The sequence below is a fragment of the Schistocerca nitens genome, chromosome 2 (assembly GCF_023898315.1).
Source record: "Schistocerca nitens isolate TAMUIC-IGC-003100 chromosome 2, iqSchNite1.1, whole genome shotgun sequence".
In the NCBI taxonomy this organism is placed as follows: Eukaryota; Metazoa; Arthropoda; class Insecta; order Orthoptera; family Acrididae; genus Schistocerca; species Schistocerca nitens.
In genome coordinates, this window is record NC_064615.1 from 741,165,636 (window position 1) to 741,171,635 (window position 6,000).

Here is a 6,000-nt window from a genome sequence, read left to right on the forward strand (position 1 = left end):
ATAATGTGTTTCCGACACCTGATTGCTAAGCGAAATATATTTGTTGTTTGCTACGTCGTAATATCTATCAGTCTAGTCACTGAATTTTTGAACATTCCATGTAATCCATTGCACAGTGCGCGAGAGGGTACTATCTATTTTTCTACACCATTCCCGTACTGAGCGTTTTCGTCATGCCTACGCGAATTATACGTTGGTGGCATTATAATAGCCGCACAGTGTCTCTGGAGTACAGGTCCTCTAAATTTCTCCAACAGGGATTCGCGAGAACTGTGTCACCTCCCTTCCAACGCTTCCCCTTTACGTTTCTCAAGATTTGCCGTTACACTCTCGAATGGGACCACACCGACCTGTGACGATCCGAGCAGCACGTATCTGAATTCGCTAGATGTCTGTTGCCTTACCTACTTGATAAGGGCACCAGACACTGGAACAGTTCTCTAGAATCGGTCTTACTTACGATTTGTATATGGTTTTTTTTACAGATGCACTGAATTTTCTCAGAACTCCTCCGACCAATCTTAGTGTAGTTGTGGCTCCATAAACTTTCCCGGCGTAGTAAATTTGATATTCATGTTGGGTCTCCAGCCGGAACATATCGTCATCTGGACGCAATATTTCGGCGCTCCATCTGGCCGCTATCTTCAGGTGAGTAAGCCGTCGCACTAACTCGCGGGAACTGAAATCAAACACGCCGCGGCGGCTCCTTTTACCAGAATTTCTCTTGCAGATTCTTTGCAGTTAATTGGTGAAAAATTGGACGAATAAACAACTAAGCTTTGCCGCTATGTGTTGACGTCGACGCATTTTTTATTTATTGACAAATACTTTGAACAAACGGCTGGAGTGGCTATGGGGAGTACATTATCCCCAATAGTCGCCAGTTTGTTTATGAAAGATTTTGGCTCTCAAGACGGAATTATTAAAGCAAACTTGTTTTTGGTGGTGCGTCGACGATACATTTATGATATGGCCACGTGGAAGGGATGCTCTGGATCGTTTCCTAGATCATTTTAACTGTCTGCATCTCAATATTAAGTTCACTATGGAAGTTGAAAAGGGTGGAAGACTTCCGTTTTTAGATGTATTGGTCTAATGGAGGGATGATGGGACATTAGGACATAGTGTTTATCATAAGCCCACGCATACGTACCGATACCTTCATGCATCAAGTTGTCATTCATTGTACCAACCCAATAGGGTCCTACGTACATTGTTAAAAAGGTCTTACGCCGCCTCAGATGCAGATAGTTTGACACAAGAACTGGATCATCTAAAAGCTGTGTTCAAGCAGAACGGTTATACTGACAAACAGATCCGTCGTGCTCTACACAACCTACACGGGAACCAGCAGAGAATATAAGAAATCCGGTGGCATTCCTACATTTTGATGGAAGCTTATCTTCAAAAATAGGAATAATTTTAAAGAATATTGATATTAAAAGTTTATTTCACCCGCCAGCTAAGACCAGAGCTCTGTTGGGCTCAGTGAAGGATGATTTGGCTTTGAGAAAGCCCAGGGTCTACAAGATTCCCTGCCATTGCGGGAAAACCTATACTGTACAAACGATTCGTGCGGTCCAGGATCGATACGAGGAGCATCAACGCCACACACGTTTATTTCAACCAGAAAAATCTGCAGTGGCGGGGCACCGTCTTACTGAAGGACATAAAATGTTGTACGATGAGACCCAAGTGGTTGCCCCTGCGTCGTGGTACTGGGACTGTGTAGTGAAACAAGCCATTGAAATCCGGCTATCTGACAATATTATAAACAGAGGTAAGGGCTATGCTTTAAGTAAGAGTTGGAACCTTATTTTGTTTGACATTAAGAAGCAGCAGTCCTTGTCTCGGTCTTCGAAAACTGTCAATAGTGTTTGATAGCGATTTATTGTTTCCGCGAGTTTTCACCACCGGTATGCTGTTGTGCTTGCGCTAGAGGGCAGATATGTTCGCGCACGCGCGGTGGAACTACGGTAGGTGTATAAAGGAGCCGCAGTGGCGTGTTTGATTTCAGTTCCGGTTCCTATTATCCAAGTGGTAGACTGTGAAACGCCATTTGCGAATCTAGGAAGAAGGAATTTACCTGTTCACCATCACACATTATTTGCAGGATGTTGTCTATGAATAAAGCAAAAAGTGGTCCACACGTGTGATTTCTCTCGAATCTGTCCTAATTCTGCGACAATTCATCGTGATGAAGTTGTTACTAAACAGGGAACCCAAGAAGCATTCGTTTTTTGTTTTCCTTTTTTAGCACTGAGCTAGTCAGATGATATCTGACTCGTCTTCTCTGTTTTTTTCCGTTGTTTGTCACTTAAGCGGATCGAAAGTGTCTATTCAGTAGACAGACAACAAAACGGAACCTGCAATTTTAAATTTCGCTTTTAAAAATCATTCACGCAGGAGGATCGCACAGACATACCACCGTTTGACCGTCCCATGGACTCCTGTACGGAGATAACAGAAATAGGCTTCCCTGGCATTGAGAAGCAACTGAAAGAGTTGAAACCAAATACATCGGCGAGTCCGAATGGAATCCCAGTTCTGTTTTACAAAGCGTACTCTTCGTTTTTGGTCCCTTACTCAGCTTGCATCTATCGTGAATCTCCCTCCCAGGACAAAAGCCCCAACCGACTGGAAAAATGTGCAAGGGGCTCCTGTATATATGAAGCGTAAAAGGACAAATCCGTAAAATTACAGACCAATACGCTTAACAACGAGTTACTGCAGATTTGTTGAGCATATTCTAAGATCGAATATAATGAATTTCCGCGTTTCTGCCCCAAAATCAGCACGTATTTATAAAGCACTGCTCGTGCAAAACTCTTACGCTTTTCTCACACAATATCCCTCGAACCATGAATGAAGGGGAACAGGCAGATAAGATATTCCTAGATTTCGGAAAAGCATTTGAGATGGTGCCCCACTACAGACTCTTGAAGGTCCGAGTACACAAAATAGGTGCCCAGAAATGTGAGAGGCTCGAAGACTTCTTGAGTAATAGAACTCAGTACGTTGTCCTGAACGACGAGTGCTCATCAGAAGTGCCTCAGGAAAGTTGACAGAACCGCTCGTGTTCTCTACCCAGGCTGTCACAGGAGGAATGGTTAATATTGAAGGCGATGACAAGAATGATCAATCGAAGCAAACAAAGTCCAGTACACATGGGCTCTAAAATTCGGACCTAAAGAGCTATGAGTATCTTCGAAACTGTGAAACGAATCTCTTCTACTGCAAGCCTTTTCCTTTCCATATTTTATGAGGAGGTAGTAGGGACCAAAATAAGAAAAAATGTCTGGTAAACATCGGGCCTAAAATGCACTTCTTAAAAACTAGGAACACTTGTTCAGTACAAGAGACGTGATTGTCAATAGCGAAGATAAACAAGCACTCATAGATCTTAAGGTATGCCTTTGAGAGCCAGGTTCAATAGCCTCTTTTGCTTCGAATGGCCGTTTCTGTCATATCTCCGAATGTTGATCATTGCTCGTAGAACATCCTGAATACATAAACATTCTGATGCGTAAAGCCTGCCCGGTTGGCTATGCGGCCTAACGCACGACTTTCCGGGCGGGAAGGAGCGCCTGGTCCCCGGAACGAATCCGCCCGGCGGATTTGTGTCGAAATCCGGTGAATCGGCCAGTCTGTGGGTGGTTTTTAGAAGGATTTCCATGTGCCTCGGCGAATGTGGGCTGGTTCCCCTTATTCCGCCTCAGTTACACTATGTCGGCGATTGCTGCACAAACAAGTTCTCCACGTACGCGTACACCATCATTACTCTACCACCCAAACATAGGGGTTACAATCGTCTGGTGTGAGACGTTCCCTGGGGGTCCACCGGGGACCGAACCGCACAATAACCCTGGGTTCGGTGTGGGGCGGCGGAGGGGTGAAGTAGACTGCGGTAGTCGTCGTGGGGTTGTGGACCACTGCGGCTGCGGTGGGGACGGAGCCTCTCCGTCGTTTCTAGGTCCCCGGTTAACATACAATACAATACAAGTTCCAGGAAGTCGCGAAATAGAAACGGAAGTGTAAATATGATGAAGCTTTGCAAAGATATTTTGGGCAGTGTCTCTAGCGCGCCTGTCGATCACGTCACGTCGCTCTTTTCCGTTCTGAGAACGAAGTGAGCACATAAAAATGCCTAGAACCGCAGTGTCTTCCGCTGAGCAGTTTCGCCTGATTTCGTGCAACCCCACATAACGTACCTGTCATACATTTCCTTCTCCATGATAATTATCAGCCGCACACTGCACTTGCAATGGATGAAGCCACTGCAGATTTCTCGATAGAAGTGTTTGATCATTCACCATACACCCCGAACTTAGCTCCCTCTGATATTCATTTCTGCTCACATGAGCCGCTGGTTATGTAGACAACATTTGGGCATAGACAATAGCAGACCAGAATAGAGAAGCGGCGCAAAGCACAGGAGGATGCCTTCTACGACGAGGATGTTGGAAAGTCGGGACAACGCTACAAGCGTCTAAGTCGGAGTGGCGACTATGTAGAGAAGTAGATGAACATTGTAGCAAACTGATGTAAATAAAACTGTTTTTATTTTCACTGCGGTTTCGATTTCGCGACCGATCGCATCTTACTTTCTGAATAACCCTCGTAGATACAATGAGAAACTACCTACAGTATAGGTAACATCACAGACATCTGCTTACACATCGGTGTGCGCGTGTGTGCTGTTGAAATGGGCGTGAGCGTTAACATACTGTGTCAGGCGATCCCACTCACCTGAGGATCGGCAGATGTGCCGGCGCGAACTGCACAGAGGTAACTGACTGCCTGCTCTGATCCGGCCAGCGGCCGCCGCGCAGCCCAGGAATGTGGGTCGCGCTTTCTCCGCTGCACAGCGGTGGGTGGGAGAGCGCGCCTCGCAGACCGCCTCACAGCTAACGAACAGCGCCGGTCTGCTGCCTGCCTATGCTTCCACACGTCGTCACAGCCGCACAAGCGTATCCTGCTCCATCACACCAGTATAAATGAAATACGAATGTCAGTTTCACACAACTCATTTACATCTACATCATACTTCATGGTGTGTGGCGTAGGGTACTTTCTGTACCACTATCCGATCCCTCTAACCCTGTTCCACTGGCGAATAGTGCGTGGGAAGATTGATTGTCGGTAGGTCTCTGTATTGGCTCTAATTTCTCGAATTTTCTCCTCGCGGTCAATACGCGGGATGGATGTGGGGGGATGTAATATGTTGTCCGAATCCTCTTGAAAAGTGCTGTCCCGAAATTTCAATAGTAAATCTCCCCGTGATGCACAACGCCCCTCTTGAAACGTCTGCCAGTGGAGTTTGTTTAGCATCTCCGTAACGCTCTCTCACCAGCTAAACGATCCCGTGACGAAACGCGCCGGTCTTCGTTGGATCTTCTCTATCTCTTCTATCAGTCCTACCTGATAGATAGTATCCCAGATAGATCAACAATACTCACGAATCGCCTTATAAGCCACTTCTTTCGTGGATAAGTTACATTTCCTTAAGATTCTTCCGATGAATCTGAGTATGCTATCTGCTCTTCCCACTATCCGTTTTATATAGTCATTCCACTTAAGGTCACTCGGTAGTTACGACTTGATATTTTACGGCAGATGCTGTTCAAAAATGGTTCAAATGGCTCTGAGCACTATGCGACTTAACTTCTGAGGTCATCAGTCGCCTAGAACTTAGAACTAATTTAAACTAACTAACCTAAGGACATGACACACATCCATGCCCGAGGAAGGATTCGAACCTGCGACCGTAGCGGTCGCTCGGCTCCAGACTGTAGCGCCTAGAACCGCACGGCCACTCCGGCCGGCCAGACGCTGTCTCCGTCTGTTTGCCATAAATAGTGTACCTGTACAGTAGTGGATTTCTATTCCTATATATGCGAAATATGTTACATTTACTTACGTTCAGGGTCAATTGCCAGAATCTGCACCATTCATCAGTTCTCTACAGGTCGGTCTTCAAATTCTTGCTATCTTCTGGCG

At 45.8% G+C, this 6,000-nt stretch overlaps 1 protein-coding gene across 2 annotated transcripts in view; it reads right to left on the reverse strand.

Annotated features, from left to right (window-relative positions):
- Positions 1-4,889, reverse strand: part of LOC126234601 (glutathione S-transferase 1) — a 72,635-nt gene extending 67,746 nt beyond the window's left edge. Inside the window, exon 1 of one of the 2 annotated variants that reach the window (XM_049943320.1) lies at positions 4,750-4,889. The gene's annotated coding sequence lies outside the window, so the exon portion shown is untranslated. The remainder of the gene's footprint in view (positions 1-4,749) is intronic. The other variant, XM_049943321.1, reaches the window with a different exon arrangement.
- Between the last annotated feature and the right edge of the window lie 1,111 nt (positions 4,890-6,000).